This window comes from Sabethes cyaneus, chromosome 2 (genome assembly GCF_943734655.1).
Source record: "Sabethes cyaneus chromosome 2, idSabCyanKW18_F2, whole genome shotgun sequence".
Lineage (NCBI taxonomy): Eukaryota > Metazoa > Arthropoda > Insecta > Diptera > Culicidae > Sabethes > Sabethes cyaneus.
Window position 1 is genome coordinate 42,214,506 of NC_071354.1, and position 17,840 is coordinate 42,232,345.

Sequence of the window (17,840 nt, forward strand, 5' to 3'; positions counted from 1 at the left end):
GTTAATGCAGCAGTTGAACCAAAGCAGATTTACTAATTCAAAACAAAACACTGCCTGGAAGGAAATCGTTTTTCGCTCGCAAGACAAGCAGCTTTAAACTTTGGTTTTAAACTTCCCGCTATTAAAAACTCCCTCAGCTCATGTAGCCAGCAGCCATAAACGGCATTAAGGTTAATGCTTTTGCAGAGGTTTTCCAACAACAATCTCCCATTCCTCTCCAGGAAGAATATTGCGGACTAATTTCTAACTACCTTGGAGATGACATCTAATTCAATTAAAAGCTCCTCTCGTATAATGACAGAGGAAAATTGTGTTAAAGGTACAGAACATGACATGAAGTGGATTGCTTCTTGGTTTTGACTGAATAAGGATAATAACTAGTGCTACTTCAGGAACGTAGTGATGCGATGGACCAACAACTTAATTAGATTTTCTAGATTAACAATGAAAGTCATGTTAAAATAGAACTATTTTCAACTATTGTAAGTCTAGTGCTTTCCGTAACCAAACTATTTACATTGCTTGTTTTCTTGTCTAGAAAACTTGTTGAAATCAATTCCATTTTCCGTACATTCAGCAAACAAAGAACCCTTGTATCGAGCGGAGTAGTTTCGTGGAAGATCATCAATTACCCCCGGCAATTCGCGTAAATCAATTCGAACGTCAGATTCGAAATGGAAAATGCATCCATCCGGTTGTGTCAGCACGCAGCAACAGCTCTCATCCATTCACCCTTCCCCACCACCAGCACCACCATCACCGCCACCACCCATCCGATGCTCACTGGGTATAGATACTGACGCTGCTGCTCGATCTGCGTTACAACGGCAGAAGGAAGAGCGAAAAATCGAAAATTTTCCATCATGCATAAGCTGATTGATGTCCGCCCCAGGACTGGACCGGATCTCAGTTGCATTTCGATTCTGCGGGATTCCAGGCCAGTTACTCCGCACACCGGGCGAAGGTTTATGCTGCTATTGCTGATGATGGTGCTGATGATCAACATCAACGATGATGATGGTCACGCATGAAAGGGTATCCACTGAAATGGTAATAAAAAGAGCCATCCGCTTAATAACGCACCAATATGAATGTTAATGCAAACATAAATTTAATTTAAATCCTATCAGCAGCGGATGTGGATTCGTTTTGGGGTGGCGATTGGAACGCGACCTAGGGTGCATCCAGAGCTTCGAGCTTATCGCAGCCGGAACCAACTTTAGGACCCACCCCACTCGGCACACTGGTGCAGCACGGGCATCACCAGCGTTCGCATATATTCTCTCCAGTATCACGCGATCCGCCAACGATGACGACGGTCGTGTAGGCCCGGAAGGCCAACTGACCAGGAAAACGGGCACACGTAATGGATTACGTACGTATATTTGCGCAATTCGGCGCTGCAGGAAAGGTGCAATTTATGATGCGATTTCATTTTGTATAACCATAGCAATACGCATCGCTACCCTTTTATTGGATTGGATTCGCAGGAATCTGCATTCGGATATTTACGGGTATAGTTTGCAGGCAGCTGGGGGCACACACACGAAAAATGGCCCTGATGCGGTAACAGGATCTACTCCACCTGTCCGGTGCGGTGAAATGCTTATGGGAAATTGATTTTGTTTCGCGTGATGAGTTTTCGCTAATGGATTTCGAAGCAAGTGGATTGGAAGTAGTTTTTACGTGGCTGTTCAGTTTGGGTTCTAATACCGGAGCACACGGACAAGGAAATAAAACTAGGACCATTTGGTTCGGCAATTTCACTCTCCACTTTGCGATACTGCTTTTAGCATTTATTTTTAAATCTCCATTTGTACTCGAAATGCGTAATTAAATTCTGCATTCTAAATGTGAAAGTTTCCCTTCCATCCATTGGCAACACTTACGCCATAATTGCTACACTTGTGTTTATTTGAAAAGCATGGTTTTATAAATTGCTTTATAATTATCTATAGTACAGATACATTCATTTGAATGACACTTTCGTTGACAAAAGAAAATTCCTCTCCCATTGAATAATTACAGTCCCATGGAGCGATGCCAGCAGACGGCATGAATGAGCGGAACAACCAGTGTCGAGTGTCCTTCAGTGGGACATTTCGGGAATTACCCTCCGAATGATAATAGCGTTAAATTACATTTCACTAGAAATCGTCCTCGTTCTGCACATTTACACTGCCGGCCGCGCCGACAGCCCGATGAAGGATCGACCATCGGACGAAATCGTCCGGAATTTAGCGATTGACCATCGCTGTACGTCCGGTGAATTTCACCCCATCGACCGAACACATCCCACTTTAATCCGAACGAAAATGGTGCTCACTCGATTAAACGATTCCAACCTACGGACATTAATTTCCCCCGGCAGCAGCGCAGGGTGCCCAGCAGAACCACTGCTGCGTTACAACATCGTGGGTTGCAGGATAAATTATTTCTGCCCCGGGTTGTGCCCGAACGGTGTCCTTGGAAAGATATGCCACATATCGAAGGAGCGTTTCTTCGCTTGGATCAGCGAACATTAGGAATAATATACGCACCAGACGATACCGAGCGAATGGACAGGGTGGACGAAGAACGACCGATGGAACCGCGTAATCATTAACGGTGTACCGCCTTGCTTCGGCCGAGAAGAGGCAATAAAACAGCAGGAAACTCGGCATGCGTCGAGAAGGGACAAAAATAACCGACCAAACGTTGATTGCCTGCCTCAGTCAGCAAACTGCCGGCTTATTTGACAACAAAGCAGATCCATGAAAGCAATCAAGGATAATTAGAATTATAACTTTGATTGCCGTTTAGAAGTGAAAGGCAATCGCCCAGCCACGCTATCGTGCTCCAAGTATCATAAAAAGAAACCAAGTTTATCTACATTGCTATTGTAACGATTATCTAATCCAACTTACCGAGCAAATAAAACATCTGATTTTATAATGGTGCAAAATTGAATCACGCACCAAGTTTTACATTGCAAAGTACGTGCTCAGCTGATGTGCTAACAGTGCGCGCTGATAAAACGTTCGCCTGGGTGCCCAAATGGTTCCGATAATCGGAACGCCGTTTCGCGAGAGAAAAAAAGGATCCACCACTTCCCGAATGAAAGTAAACCGCACGGTTAAAACCGCTGCCCGAGCCCAAGCCCAAGCGTACGGCGTAAAAGGAAACATTCCTAGCAGCTGTTCCCATTACCATACTTGGCTCAATTTATCCAAGAATATTTAATAGCGATTATTGCCGACGGTTTGCCTGTTTGCTTGCCTGCCTGCCTACCGGATCCGACATTTTCTCATCGACTCCGGAAGTCGAGCAAAATACCGAAAAATAGCTCCGTAAGCATAAATAAGCGAGCAAGGTAGGTATAGGTACCATAGCATACCACGGAGCACCGGTAGTGGCGGTCGGCGAACGGTAGCTGCGAACCGGTAGCATGGGTAAGCGATTTTTCGCCAAAACAACGGGGAAAAAGTAGAATAAAGATTGCCAAATTATCGTCGAACGGAACGGGTTCCCTGTTTAACCTGCTCTCGCAAGCACATTCGATGGCCCGAAGCAATCGATGACGGTCACGGAAAGGATTCGTTTTTATTTTTTCTCTACCCGCTGCTGGCGAATTGAAGTATTTCCGAGGAATTTATCAGTTTTGATGATTGAGCAGCTAACTTGTGTAGAAATCGATCGGGTCCTTTGGAGTGGGTTAAAACGGTTATGAATTGTAAAATATTGAACTCTAACGGAAGTTTGTCATGATAATTGGCAATCCGAAATTTTAGAAGTTGCTAATTCAAAAAACAGAACATTTTACCTTTGTCATACTATAATAAAGGTTTACAAATCTCTCCGAGCAATGCCTTATTCATACGCTTCCGCTATTCTCCGCTTTCAGTTTGTACTCATATCATCCGCAGCATCTTCCGGTCAAACACGACAAGGGCGCGTATTTCCAATGTGAGCGACATCACAGCTTTAAGTCCGTAAAGAACTATCGGTTAAATAAGGGTACATTGTCAGCTTCGTACAGTGACGTATGCTTCTTGGTCGTAGCACTTTGCGAAGGATACGCTTTACTTAAGCAAGAAAGAAGAAATTGTCGCAATGCTAAAGCAATGCTGCACTGAAAAAATTGCAAACTCTACGAACTCTGAAACTACTCTCGGAACACCTTTCAGGTATCGCCCCACTGCTGTTCGAGTTAGTGTATTGGTAGAATAGAGGTTTTCCGTCAAATCATACCCCTGCTTTTCTTATTTTTCCCTGAAAGTACGTTAAATATGATGCTGAATGGTGCAAAAAAATTGTTTTTTAATGCCTCTAGAATTTACTATGACTTTTGAAACGATGAAAATTGCAAGAATGTTGAATTTTTTTTCACCAAATCACGAATGTTGAATATAAAAACCCGATTTAATCCACCTAGTGGTGAAAGGAACCTTCGTTATACGGTCTTACTTGGTATTTGAGATAGAAATCGACACGTTTTCGGAACATAATTCATCTATTGGTTAACGTTGCGTAATGCGTTGGTTTACATAAAAATTTTGAAAATTGAATAAGTTTATAAATTTTGAACAAAATAGGAACACTTTTAAATTTTTATAGATCCTTTTTTCATGAAATTGCTGAGTAAGGATAAATAAGTTGTTATTAATTTGAGTAAGTGCCAATAAAAGTAAGTTGTAAGAGGAAATCTTATTGTTTAACATATACATTGCCTAGTAAAGATCTAGTTTATAGGTTTTTGAACTATGCATAATTTCCTGTAACGCCATTCTATTTGATTCACATCAATAGAGTTTTCTTGAATAATTTTCATCAATTTTTATTAACCTTCGGTTACTCACGCTGTTGTATTTTGTACAACACGTGTAGGTTTTTCAATGCCATAATGTTATAAAGTTACAAATCGTTGTTTAACTAACGTATATTCTTCAATAAACTTATTCTGAGCAAAATGTCATAATTATTCAATGCATTAATAAATTAAATTGTTGGGAAAATAGATCAGCATGAACCACCATCACAGAAACGAAACAATCAGCATGCGAGGTGTACCGCAATTGACCCCAAGTGGAATTTTCTCTCGTTTCTTCATATGGAAAAATGGTGTCTGTATGCAGCAAAACTAGCCAATGTAAAATGTTTAAAATGTATCCGTCTGCTGGTAGTCGAGTAATTCGTAGTCAAAATTAAGGTATTTTTTATAATCAAAGTTCTACAGTTCCTAAACAAGCAAACATAGAGGTATACTATATTCAGCAAAGTTGTGTATTTTTATCATTTGTACAACTTTGTAATACAAGCAAAAGTCATAAAACAATTACAAAAAGAGCAAAAATATAAAAACTGAGTTTACAAATTCATATACAATAAATAAGATTTTTCTATCTTAGCTGCAGAGATGGAAGGTTACTGTCTCTAGCAAAATTTCTTGTAATAATATGCTCTATAACTTTGCAGAACACATCAATGTGTTATATCGACACTGAAGAAAAATATTTTTTTTTATTTCACTTTTAGGGGGATTAATCAAAATTTAGATTCCACCAGACGATAGAGCTTTTAATTTCAAGAAACTATTCTAAAGTTTCGATAAACCTAAAACCAAGTTTTCCCAGTCAAACCTCTAGTGCGCACGTTTTGTTTGGTTTGGGGTTATAGTGCGTGCGAGGAACTGCGTTACAAAAGTTGGCGCGAGTGTTCGAGGGTTAATATCTTTTGACCGGTACAACCAATTCTTATGAAATTTTGCATATATATTCGTAGTGTCAAAACCTCTCGTTTGATATTAAAATAATTGAAATTAGGTAAATTATCTTGGTTAAAATCATTATAAATTATTGTTAATTTTGGTGTGGTGTATACGGTTGCTCATAGCTTTCAAATTAAACGTCCAATCAAAAAACCATTCAATAGTGATCTATTAGCATATATTATCTTTCAAATGAGACTAATAGCGCATAAATCGGTTTGGCCATCTCTAAGAAACAGGCGATAATTATTACCTTGTCAAAACAGGTTTTTTAAGCATAACTTTTAAACTACTTGTTTGTTTTCAATTAAAAATTTCTGAATAATTTAGCTTTAATAAGGGCTTTCATTTGATACTAAGATCGTTGAAATCGGTCATGTAGTTCTAGAGAAACCCGTGTCACGTATTTTTCACATTTTTGCTTATAACTTTTAAACGAAACGTCGTATCACGAAGCAACTCAATAGTGATCTACTAGACAATAATACCTTTCAAACAAGAGTAATAGCGAACGATTCGGTTCAGCCATCTCTGAGAAACAGGCGATAGAAAAAATCATTACATACATACACACACACACACACACACACACAGACATTGCTCAAATCGTCGAACCCTATCGATTGGTATATGTGACTTGGCCCTCCGGGCCTCGGATCAATTTCGTGTTTTTCGACCAATTTTTAAACCTTTGTTATAGTATAACAAAGGTAAAAAGATGCGTTTTGGCAGCACTGGCGACAAATTTTTTGCAGCTTTTCTGGCAACATTGTACAAATGTGACAGGGTGATAGCCAATCAAAAGCTGGCTCCAAATTGGCTTCGAAAGTCATGTGCATTGTCCGTTGAATTATCAAACGTAAATAAAAACCAAAAAAAAAACAATTGTACTAGGCGGTCTTACCAAAACACATTTATGTTTTCTCAGCTCATTTTCGACCTGTTTAACCCTTTATAAGGCAGTGGAAACTATATTGCCACAAACAAAAATTTTTTATTTTGCTTCTGTAATTATAGGGGAAGACGGGGTAAGACGGCCCCACTAAGCGAATAAATTGCTAGCATAAAATGTGTACGAAAATTCACCTTTTCTTGTTCCACACATGGAAAAGCATTCATTTATCTACCATTAAAAATTATATAAAGAATTAATTAGTCTATTTTTCTGTAATTTTTCATCAATTTTTAGAAACGTCTAAAAATTACTCGTTCACAACCAGCCGGGGTAAGAAGGACCACCAAAGGGGTAAGACGGACCATGGCGGAGTAAGGTGGATTGTGGCAGATTTGAAGGTTTCTTTGAGTTGTAAACGCAATTTCAATATTTTAACTAAGTAAGAACAACTTCTTAAGGGGTTTTTAGGTACATGCTAAAAGAAGGTATAGTTTAATTTAGACACCTGCTAAAAGAAGGAATTTTACTACTAGTTAAATTTTGAAAATAAGAGTAGACGTTATTTTACTCCACTGGTTTTTATCTACTCTTTTCTTGGCGTTATTTTTGTTGGTTTGTCAGCAGGGCGTTTACTCTTAAGTGAAGGGTATACACTTTAGGTGAAGGCAAAGAAGGCAACACATTAAATGTGAATTGGAATCATCGAATTTTGATTCCATTAGATCCAAATTTACATTGATTGTGTTATTCGAATGGCACTTGTTGGCTTCTTTTGACGTGGGAGGCTCTGTGTTAGACAGGATGATCTCAGATTCAGGGGTAATTTTTATTACAGATGTACTCTATTTCGAAAAAGACACTGATGAAGCCTGCAAGTCATAAACAAAATGCATATCTGTCAGAATAATAAAAAAGTTAGTCAAATTCAACAGGAAAAATGTTGATTTTTTTTATTCAATATTTTTAAAATCTATTAAAACACTAAACAGAAGAACTTTAGGCAATTATGAGCACGTATGACGTATGGCCCTTTTACCCCGTGAAAAATGGCCCGTCTTACCCCTACTTAACAATTTACATTATTTTGCTTTTATCTCTCAATCCGTACTATTTTATATACCTTTTCCGCCACATGCAGAAAAAGAATTGCCCAATTAAAGTCAGTGGTAAGAGAAACGACAAAATACATAACTTTTTTTGCTGAAAAACCTTAAATTTGTTGCTGCTGAAATTATATCGCATGAAGACACTGCGAACGAAAAGTTTGTTTCGATTCTAGTTTTGACGTTGGATACGGCCGAGTGCCACAGGTTATCTCGAAAGTGTTTAGATAGGCTAATAAACAAAACATACTGGGGCATTTGTAGAAAATTTAAGGATTTCTTGACGAAATCAATGTGGTCCCTCTTACCCCGCCGGGCCTTCTTACCCCTTGTTCCCCTATTGATGTCATTATAGACGCAAAACAACTATCGTAGGTGGCAATTTAATTGCCACGGCCTTATAAAGGGTTAAATCCGCGATCGGCCATCACCATTGTATGCGGAGTTAATCTTTCGAGAAATCCGCTCACCCTTACTAATAGCGAATTCATAAATTAACCTGGCTCAGGTCGATTAGCACTCAGTTTTAATCGAAGTGCTGTCAAAGCGTTCATAAATTAACCGAGATTGCATCTCGGTTAAACTGACAGCATTCAGTTTGAAGTGCAGGTTAAAACTGTCTAGCATTACGGTTTACGGGTCGATCTGTCAAACTGCCCGTATCGTTCATAAATTTCGGGTTGGAGTTAGCACGAACCCAGGTTAATTTATGAATTCGCTATAATTCTACATCCGAAATCCTTCCTCCAGCGCCTTTTGATACAAAGTTGGTATTACATTTTTTTATACATTGAATATGTCAATGTTTGATGAACGGCTTGTGACGGTTTTTGAATCTGGATTTCGAAGCAGTCAATAATCGTGTTTACTGCTGCGTATCGGTGTTTAAAGCTTCTTGGTAGGTTGTACTGAATTTCTTCTAGTTCTGGCCAAATAATGAATTCTTCTAACGCTTCACTGAGTATATTTAGGTTTTCCGAAATAATTCGACTAACTGATGTGATACTTATAGAAAAGCAATCAGCCAACTGTCAATATGGCTCGTCACGTCTCACTTTTCTCAATATCAGATAGAGGTCGCGTTCTGAAAGTTCCGTAGCATCCGATAAAATTTTCAATAAATGAACTGATTCTACGTTAATTCCCATATATCTTTTCGGATTGTTCCTCATTGTTTCCATAGTAAATTCCAACTGAGTTTTTCTTTGTATGCTATTTGCGTTATACATGTGCAGAGACTCCGCTGATCCAGTAAAACGTGTAGATGTTGGCTAGCGACTAAGAACATAGAGGCTATCTGGTTTGCAAGAGCCAAAAATGAAACTTTCCGATACCGAGACATCAACGTTTGAACCTGTAAACCCATAAAATATGTTAAAGGTAAACGAAATATATTTTTATATTTATATCCTATTACTTCCTTGTCCAATAGAATTATCAGTTTCGTAATTTTGTTCTTTAATTATACTGATTTGGTCGGCCACATGTAGAGGATCAGCGATCTCATATTCACAGGGCAATGCTATAAAAATAACTTTTGATTATATGTTTCTTAAATATCAATTGAAATATGTATACCGTGTAGCGATGATTTTGAACTTCCTTCAGCCGGTAGTGATATTTTAAATTCAATTTGAGTTTTTAAATCAAGGGTTTTGGTGTCTGCAACAATTGATGGAGCTGCATGACTCAGTTGTGGTAAAGAAAGGTTTGTTGAATGAAAAGGTAAGTTTTTGTGAGGTAACACGTCCTTTTTCAATTTCAGATATCGTCGGAAGCCTTCGTGTTTTTTCTCGATGTCATTGTAATCAACGCAATCGTCTTCTAGCTAGGGAATGTAAACCATTATTAATTGATTGTTGATCGTTTATGACAACGTATGATATACTTTATACTTACATTAAAATGCTTTTGACAGTAATACATTTGCTTGATTATTTTATTTGGTTGCATAAGTACTACCCACAATTCTCGCTTTCGAGTATCTAAAGGAACCGAAACAAATCTAAGCTCGAAATTATTGCGGGTCGATTTACAACCCAATACGCAGCACTTTTTCACTCGCTTTGTCGCCATGGTTATTGTGTAAATAAATAAACTACTGATGCAGTTGATTCAAGAACCGTCAGCTGGCTTCTTCCTACTTTTTCTCGTCGAAAGAAAGAAGCGACTGTCAAACAATGTTTACATATGAAACGAAGAACAAACTATGCTGTGGATTTTGGCACATATATATTGGCGGCCGAGTAAAAAGGGCAGAACGATTGGAAAGTTAATGATCACATTCGATATCTTTACTAAAGTTTCTTGCTACAAGAGTAAAGAGTAGCACAAGATTCCGTATAATGGTTTCCAGGTGGTGAAAATAGAAGAGGATGCTGGTGTAAAATGCGGGTAGTATGTTCGGGGAGCAATGGGTTAAAATATGCATATTTTTATTTTTTTAATTTTTACAATAGTTAGGGGCTCTATAAAAAAAAGTTTTATATAGGGATCATTTCCAGGAGTCAAAACCTAACTTCTTCTTCTTTAGTGGCAACGGTCCGTTACCGATCCTGCGCCGAACGAATTATAGTCCTCCAGTACCGTCGGTCCTGGGCTGCCGTTCTCCAATCCTCACGAACACCAGCTGAACGTGCATCGTCTTCGACAGCACATACCCACCGGGTGCGGGGTCTGCCTCGGAGTCTACGGCCTCTTCCTGGTTCTCTGCTGAAAATAGTTTTGGCTACTCTTTCATCGGGCATTCTGGCCACGTGTCCAGCCCACCGCAGCCTGCCACATTGCACTACCTTCACTATATCAGCATATTTGTATACTTGGTACAGCTCATGATTCATGCGTCTGCGCCACACTCCATTTTCCATTTTGCCACCAAGTATAGATCGCAGAATTTTACGCTCAAAAACCCCAAGCACTCGCCGATCAGCTTCCTTTAGCGTCCATGATTCGTGTCCGTAAAGGGCCACCGGGAGGATTAGTGTTCTGTAGAGCGCCAGTTTTGTGCGAATTTGCAAACTACGGGACTTCAGCTGGCTACGTAATCCGTAGAAAGCCCGATTCGCGGCTGCAACTCGTCGTTTCACTTCGCGGCTTACATCGTTGTCACATGTCACGAGTGTACCAAGGTATATAAATTCCTCCACTACTTCATATCGTTCCCCATCTAACTCCACCTCGGCACCAACACCACTTGAGCTCCCACGTTCCCTACCAGCAACCATGTACTTCGTTTTGGCGGTATTAATGGTAAGTCCCAATCTCGCTGCTTCCCTTTTAAAGGGCCTAAAGGCCTCTTCTACTGCTCTACGGTTGATTCCGATGATATCGACGTCATCCGCAAAACCAAGAAGCATGTGAGATTTCGTGATGATAGTTCCATTCCTTTCCACGTTTGCTCTTCGTAATGCACCTTCCAAGGCAATGTTGAATAGCAGGTTAGAGAGTGCGTCCCCTTGCTTCAGTCCATCCAACGTCACGAAAGCAGCTGAGGTCTCACCCGCTATTCTAACGCATGATTTGGATCCATCCAGCGTCGCACGAATCAGCGTAACTAGTTTCGTCGGAAAACCATGTTCTAGCATTATCTGCCACAGCTCATTTCGTTTAACTGAATCGTACGCCGCTTTAAAATCCACAAACAGATGGTGTGTCTGCAAGTTGTACTCCCGGAACTTGTCTAGCAACTGGCGCAGGGTAAACATCTGATCCGTCGTGGAGCGACCCTCACGAAAACCCGCTTGGTACTCGCCGACGAAGGACTCCGCTAACGGTCTCAGTCTGCAGAACAGGATACGGGAAAGCACCTTGTAGGCAGAATTGAGCAATGTAATTCCTCGATAGTTTTTACACTCCATTCGATGTCCCTTTTTGAAAATTGGGCAAATGAGGCCATCCAACCACTCCTCCGGCATTTGTTCTTCCTCCCAGATCCTGACAATGATCCGGTGGATTGCTTCGTACAGCCGCTCGCTCCCCGCTTTTAGAAGTTCAGCCGGGATACCATCCTTCCCAGCAGCCTTACCGTTTTTCAGCTCACTGATTGCCTTCTTAACCTCCTCCTGTGTTGGTGGCTCCACAGCTTGACCATCGCTTACAATTTCTATCCTGTCCCTGCTGATCTCCTCATTTACCTCTCCATTCAATAGTGTCTGGAAGTGCTCCTTCCACCTGGCTGCTACCGCCGTTTTGTCGGTAAGCAGGTTGCCAGCACTATCATTGCACATCACAGGCATGGCAAAATTCCTGCTTCTCACCGTTTTATAGAAACTCCGTGTGTCGTTGCTGGCGTATCGCTCCTCTGCGCCGGCAAGCACGTGCTCCTCGTACTCGCGTTTCTTTAGACGATGGATTCTTTTTTCCGCAGCTCTAGTCTCTCTGTATCTCTCTCTGTTTTGACGCGTTGCCGCAGTGAGCATGCGACTCCTGGCCTGGTTCTTTTCGTCTGTCACTCTCTGGCATTCGGCATCAAACCAGCTGTTACGCTGTCTTCCACGCGTCGTGCCTACCACCTCTCTCGCTGTTGTTTGGATGGCACCATGGATGTTCCTCCACAGCCCATTTATATCTTCTTCTTCTACCTGCTGTTCTGCGATCCGCTGGTCAAGCTTCCTGGCGTACTCCACTGCAACGCCGTCTGCCGTTAACCGCTGGATGTTGAAACGCAGCGTCCTTTCAGTGCGAGCTTTCGCCGTGTTCGACAGCCTTGCGCGAATCTTACTCACTACGAGATAGTGGTCAGAGTCGATATTTGGTCCACGAAAAGACCGTACATCGATAACATCCGAAAAGTGTCGACCGTCAATCAAGACATGATCGATCTGAGAGCTAGAGTCTCCATTTGGATGCCTCCAGGTTTGTTTCCGAATATTCAAACGTGGAAAGTAGGTGCTACAGATGGCCATCCCTCTGGCCGCGGCAAAATTTATGAGCCTCAGACCGTTATCATTGGTCGTCAGATGCAGGCTATGTCTTCCAATAACTGGACGGAAGAATTCCTCCCTCCCGATCTGCGCGTTTGCATCTCCGATGATGATTTTCACGTCGTGTTTTGGGCACTCTCCATAGGTCCTCTCAAGCTTGTCGTAAAACTCGTCTTTAGCATCATCGGATTTATCATTTGTCGGTGCGTATAAGTTGATTAGGCTATAGTTGAAGAATTTGCCCTTAATCCTCAACACGCATATACGGTCATCTACGGGCCTCCACCGGATAACTCGTTGCTTTTGTTTTCCCAACACTACGAAACCGACTCCATGTTCAGCTTTCTTACCGCCACTGTAGTAGATGTGGTACTTAAAAGAAGTGCCTGCAATAGGGTCTACTGCACGGAACTCCCTTTCTCCGGAATTTGGCCACCGAACTTCCTGAATAGCAGCGATCTCCACTCCGAGTTGATGCAGCTCTCGAGCAAGCAAGCCAGCCCGTGCCGGTTCATGGAGAGTTCGGACATTCCAGGTACCAAGTTTCCAATCGTTATCCCTTAATCAAAAACCTAACATTTAAAGCAATAAAAAATTTTGACGGAAAACCTCTATTTCAGAGAGAGTTCGTATATTTGAATTCACTCGTTTTATAATTAACCGCACTATTCGTGATGACTTTGTAATATTCTTCAAGGCATCGAGGATGTTTTGATAATAAAATTTTTCAAGGTTTTATTATTTTAAAAAGTCAAAGGAATAAATTCAGAAACCGAGCAGGCAGAGGAACCAAATCAACTGAACTTTCAGTATTAATTTATCATAAATGTCAGTATCTGAGCCGCTTATTAAAAGCTCTTGAACAAAGGTTTTCCTATGCCGCATTTCTAAGTTGCCGGTAGGAATTGTTCTTTCTTTTTCCTTGGAAACCGAATGAAGAATCTCTGCCTCCGAAGCTTTTTCATAAATTTTTTTTCTCGTTTAAAAGATTACACGGTAAATTCTCTACGCATTGTTAAATATGATTTTTTTAATGAACTACATAGTCAATTATTTATGCCAAAAGAAATTGGGTACCATTGATTATGGAAAGATCTTTTTCAAATAATATAATTTTTGAATCTAGTTTTCAAGTATTAACTTTTACCGGTTTTTTACCGGTGTGTGTGTGTGTGTGTGTGTGTGTGTGTGTGTGTGTGTGTGTGTGTGTGTGTGTGTGTGTGTGTGTGTGTGTGTGTGTGTGTGTGTGTGTGTGTGTGTGTGTGTGTGTGTGTGTGTGTGTGTGTGTGTGTGTGTGTGTGTGTGTGTGTGTGTGTGTGTGTGTGTGTGTGTGTGTGTGTGTGTGTGTGTGTGTGTGTGTGTGTGTGTGTGTGTGTGTGTGTGTGTGTGTGTGTGTGTGTGTGTGTGTGTGTGTGTGTGTGTGTGTGTGTGTGTGTGTGTGTGTGTGTGTGTGTGTGAGTGTGTGTGTGTGTGTGTGTGAGTGTGAGTGTGAGTGTGAGTGTAAGTGTGTGTGTGAGTGTGAGTGTGAGTGTATGTGTGAGTGTGTGTGTGTGAGTGTATGTGTGAGTGTGTGTCGCCGTCTCGCCGTAAATAATTTGCAATCCGTTGAGACGATGGACTTTAGTCATTTTTTCTGGCACACTTGCCTAACACAGACATCACATTGGACTAGGTTTGATCGTGTTCGAAAGAAATTTGTTGCCACGAGGGGGCTTAGTCATTCTTTTTGGCGTATTTCACAAGCAAGGACATATCAAAATGGTTTAGGTTTAATCGCGGTGTTAAGAAATCTTGTTGAGACGAAGAAACTTTGTCACTTGTTTTGGCGTACTTCCCAAGCACAGATATCAAATTGATATAGGTTTAGATCATCGTCAAGAATCTTCCAACCAATCATGAAGCGAGGATTTCCAGTTGGACAGTGCTTCATTATTTTCAATTTTTCAATAGTACGTACTTTGGAATCAATAGGTTTCATTACTGGTGTGGATGCGTAGAAGATTTTCCGATCGATTTACGATCGAATTTTGATTTTTTGGAATGACACCCTATCTTAAACCTTGCGGTAAGACGTAGTCCTACGTCAAAAAATTGTAAAATACCTTAATTTTTCCAAGCTACGTAAACCAAATTGAAGTAAGCAAACTAAAAACAACAAAAAACCTCCTCGGTGTGAAACGTCGAGTAGTAGGAAAATCATCCACTTTCACAGTGGCAGCGAATTCATATTCCAAGAATACGCACCTGATCTGCAAGATTAGCATGATATTCTATCATGTAAAGTAGCCCAGCAGTATGACAACCTGTAAATAGATGAATTTAAAAGGCAATTAAGTCATTAGTATAGCAAAAATGAAAATTTTGTACTAACTTATTAGTAGCGTTTTGTTTGTTTTGTTTCACTTTCGGTGGAAAGATTAGCAGTGCTAGCAGTAATCGTGAAAAGTCACGCGACCTATGTGGCAAAACACACGTTTCGATATTCTTTCGAAATGCAGTAAAAACAACATCTAAGAGTGCAGCAAAAGAACAATTTAAATCGGAAAGGAGAATTCGTTGGTGAAAATACATGTTAATGCATAACATGATTGCTGGTTACATTCGCAATAATCAATAAGTTTTTGTTAATAGTAAGATCCAATTAGACGGTATAGAATAGGAATTTTGAAGCAGAATAAAATAATAGACAGTATATCTGAAACCACGGTTTCGAACACCGAAGTAGTAGTTGTGTAGGACGTGCGAATATGTAAAATTCGTGTAACTGAGACAGTTTCCGTAAGCAGTTCGTCGCGATCGACTTGGCATGCATCGTATGCAAAAAAACGCGGTTTAAGTTGGTAAAATTAACGCGTTTTCGCGAGGAAACGCTTATCAGTTCCAAATATATTTGGATAAATTCAGGATCGTCGCAGGTAATTGGCAATAAGGTCAATCAAAAATGAAAGAGTATGAAAGGGGGAAGGCAATGCAGATGCGTCCAACATAGCTCTAGCCATCCCAAGTTTCTACCTAGCACCTCCACGTGGTCATACTCCGTAATGCTTTTTCCTTAAGATTGAGTAGCTAAGCTAGGAGGTGCGACGCTGCGTGGATCCCGGCTGCCTGATATCAAAATTGTTGTTTTGGGCAGACGGCCGATCCACCATGCCCTGTTGATAGGTAGGTCCCAACATATATTCGAATTGTTTGTTTCGTTCTAGCTTTTCAAAGACCTACTATACAATGGAAACATTGACCGTAAAACTTTCCAATAATGTTCATGGATATTGTTGGGCTAATGCATATGTAGGACTGATGGAAACTCAAATGATGCAACTATATTTGTTTCAAAGGACTACTGGTGAGCTCGTTCTATTTTTATCCATATTAATTTCATTTCATTAAATATCATGTGATAAATTCATAAATACAGAGGCATCATTTGAGTAGAAGACTGAAGGATGGAGTGAGGAGTCAACCGGAATCACTAGGAGGAAACTTCTTAAGGTCTGAAACAATATTTATGTTGCACTCTTCGAACAAACAAACCATCACGTGGGTTAAAGCTGGTGCAGCGAAATTGATTGTTACATGGAAGGATCCTAATGCTGGAAGGAAATTCTTATAATCCCGAAGTGCGCACAAGTGTCTCTGCTTGTGGGTCCGCCCAATCCCTTTTGGTCCTTCTACAACAGCTTTAGTGTAAAATTCATTTGACAATCAAATTTGGATCTACTGTAAATCTACCCACATACACTGCATATTTTATTAAAGCATATTATCGAAACTAAGCAACTGACTTTATATCTGAAATTCGTCGTACCGTTTTAAAATCCGTTCATCAAAACTTTTCATCGTCCGAACTAAAAATCACACCAATATTTACAAAGCTAACCCGCATATATTTGTGTAGGAAGGCATGACAAATGTTATTCTGCAAAATTTCTGCAGGTCAGGCAAGTTTTCCTGGTTGTAGAATAACGACAATACCTTGCATGAGTTATTTTCATTTATGAATGACGGAAATTAAAACGATTAGTCGACATTTTCTTCTTTGTCGCACGAAAAAACGTAGGAAATTTGGCTGATAGGACTTCTTTAATGATAAAAAGTATTTAAATAGATCTCAGTTCACTTTAATTGATCGCGTATGATAGACAACAAACTAAAATATTAGGGAATAACTAGTTTTGTATTGTGTGTCATAAAAATGCTGATACTTTTAATAATTTGTGTTGGGTAGGACGGGAATAGACAATTAAGACGAAGCAGCAACATACCCTACATTTGTTCTCTTAAAATTTAACGGCTTTAATTTAACTTAAAATTGGACGGCTTGTACGTATACATCGACGTTAAACTCTAGTGCAGGATGATATTTGTCAAGGAACTAGAGTGTCAATGACGCGGAATGGGACAGAGTAACTAGCTGGTTCGCTGATGAATACGTGGTCGCGATATCGCCCATAAGGATTATAAATGCCATTAATCTGTAAAAGATTGCATCTAGCTACACCATCAAGTAGTATTTCTCGAACCATTGCTTCATTTCGTCCTCTGGAAAGAGTATTGCCTGCATCAACATACAAATAGTCATGCTGCGAAAATTTACCACTTCAAATTAGGCTGATTATAGTCACCGGCCACAATTATTGTATCATCAACATTTGAAACTTGCTCGAGATCAGCATGTTTATGTGGGGGTAAATAGAAGCATCCAACAAATAGATGTCTGTTTCTTAGTCGAATTGAAACGAATATCTGTTCCATGCCAGCGGAATGGGTAACTTCGCAATAGGTTGAATCAAAACACTTTCTGACGGCAATTACAACACCGCCACCAACCCTACGGACACTGTTTAAAGGGGTTTGGACCATTCGGTAAATAGCGTACTGATTGCCAAATATCTATACGGAATTGATGCTGTAGCCGAGCCAAGATTCTACTAGCATGATAACGTCATAGTCCTGGTCGATACAAGCTAGAAAAAACTCGTCAATTTTAGACTTTAACCCTCTGACATTCTGGTAGTAAAATCGTAGAGAAGTAGCGGCGATCCATTTGGTCCAGTAGAAGCAGGCACTGCCCCAGTCTCACTCACAGGATTAGAACGACTCGGTTGGTGAAGCAGAAGACTCGGCTGGATCGAATAAAGCTGAAGTTCCCGTAGTGCCTGAAGACGTGCGTTCTG

General features: G+C 40.3%; 1 pseudogene; it reads right to left on the reverse strand.

The window, feature by feature from the left end:
* Positions 1 to 974: 974 nt before the first annotated feature.
* Positions 975 to 8,973, reverse strand: LOC128735343 (uncharacterized; annotated as a pseudogene).
* Positions 8,974 to 17,840: the final 8,867 nt, after the last annotated feature.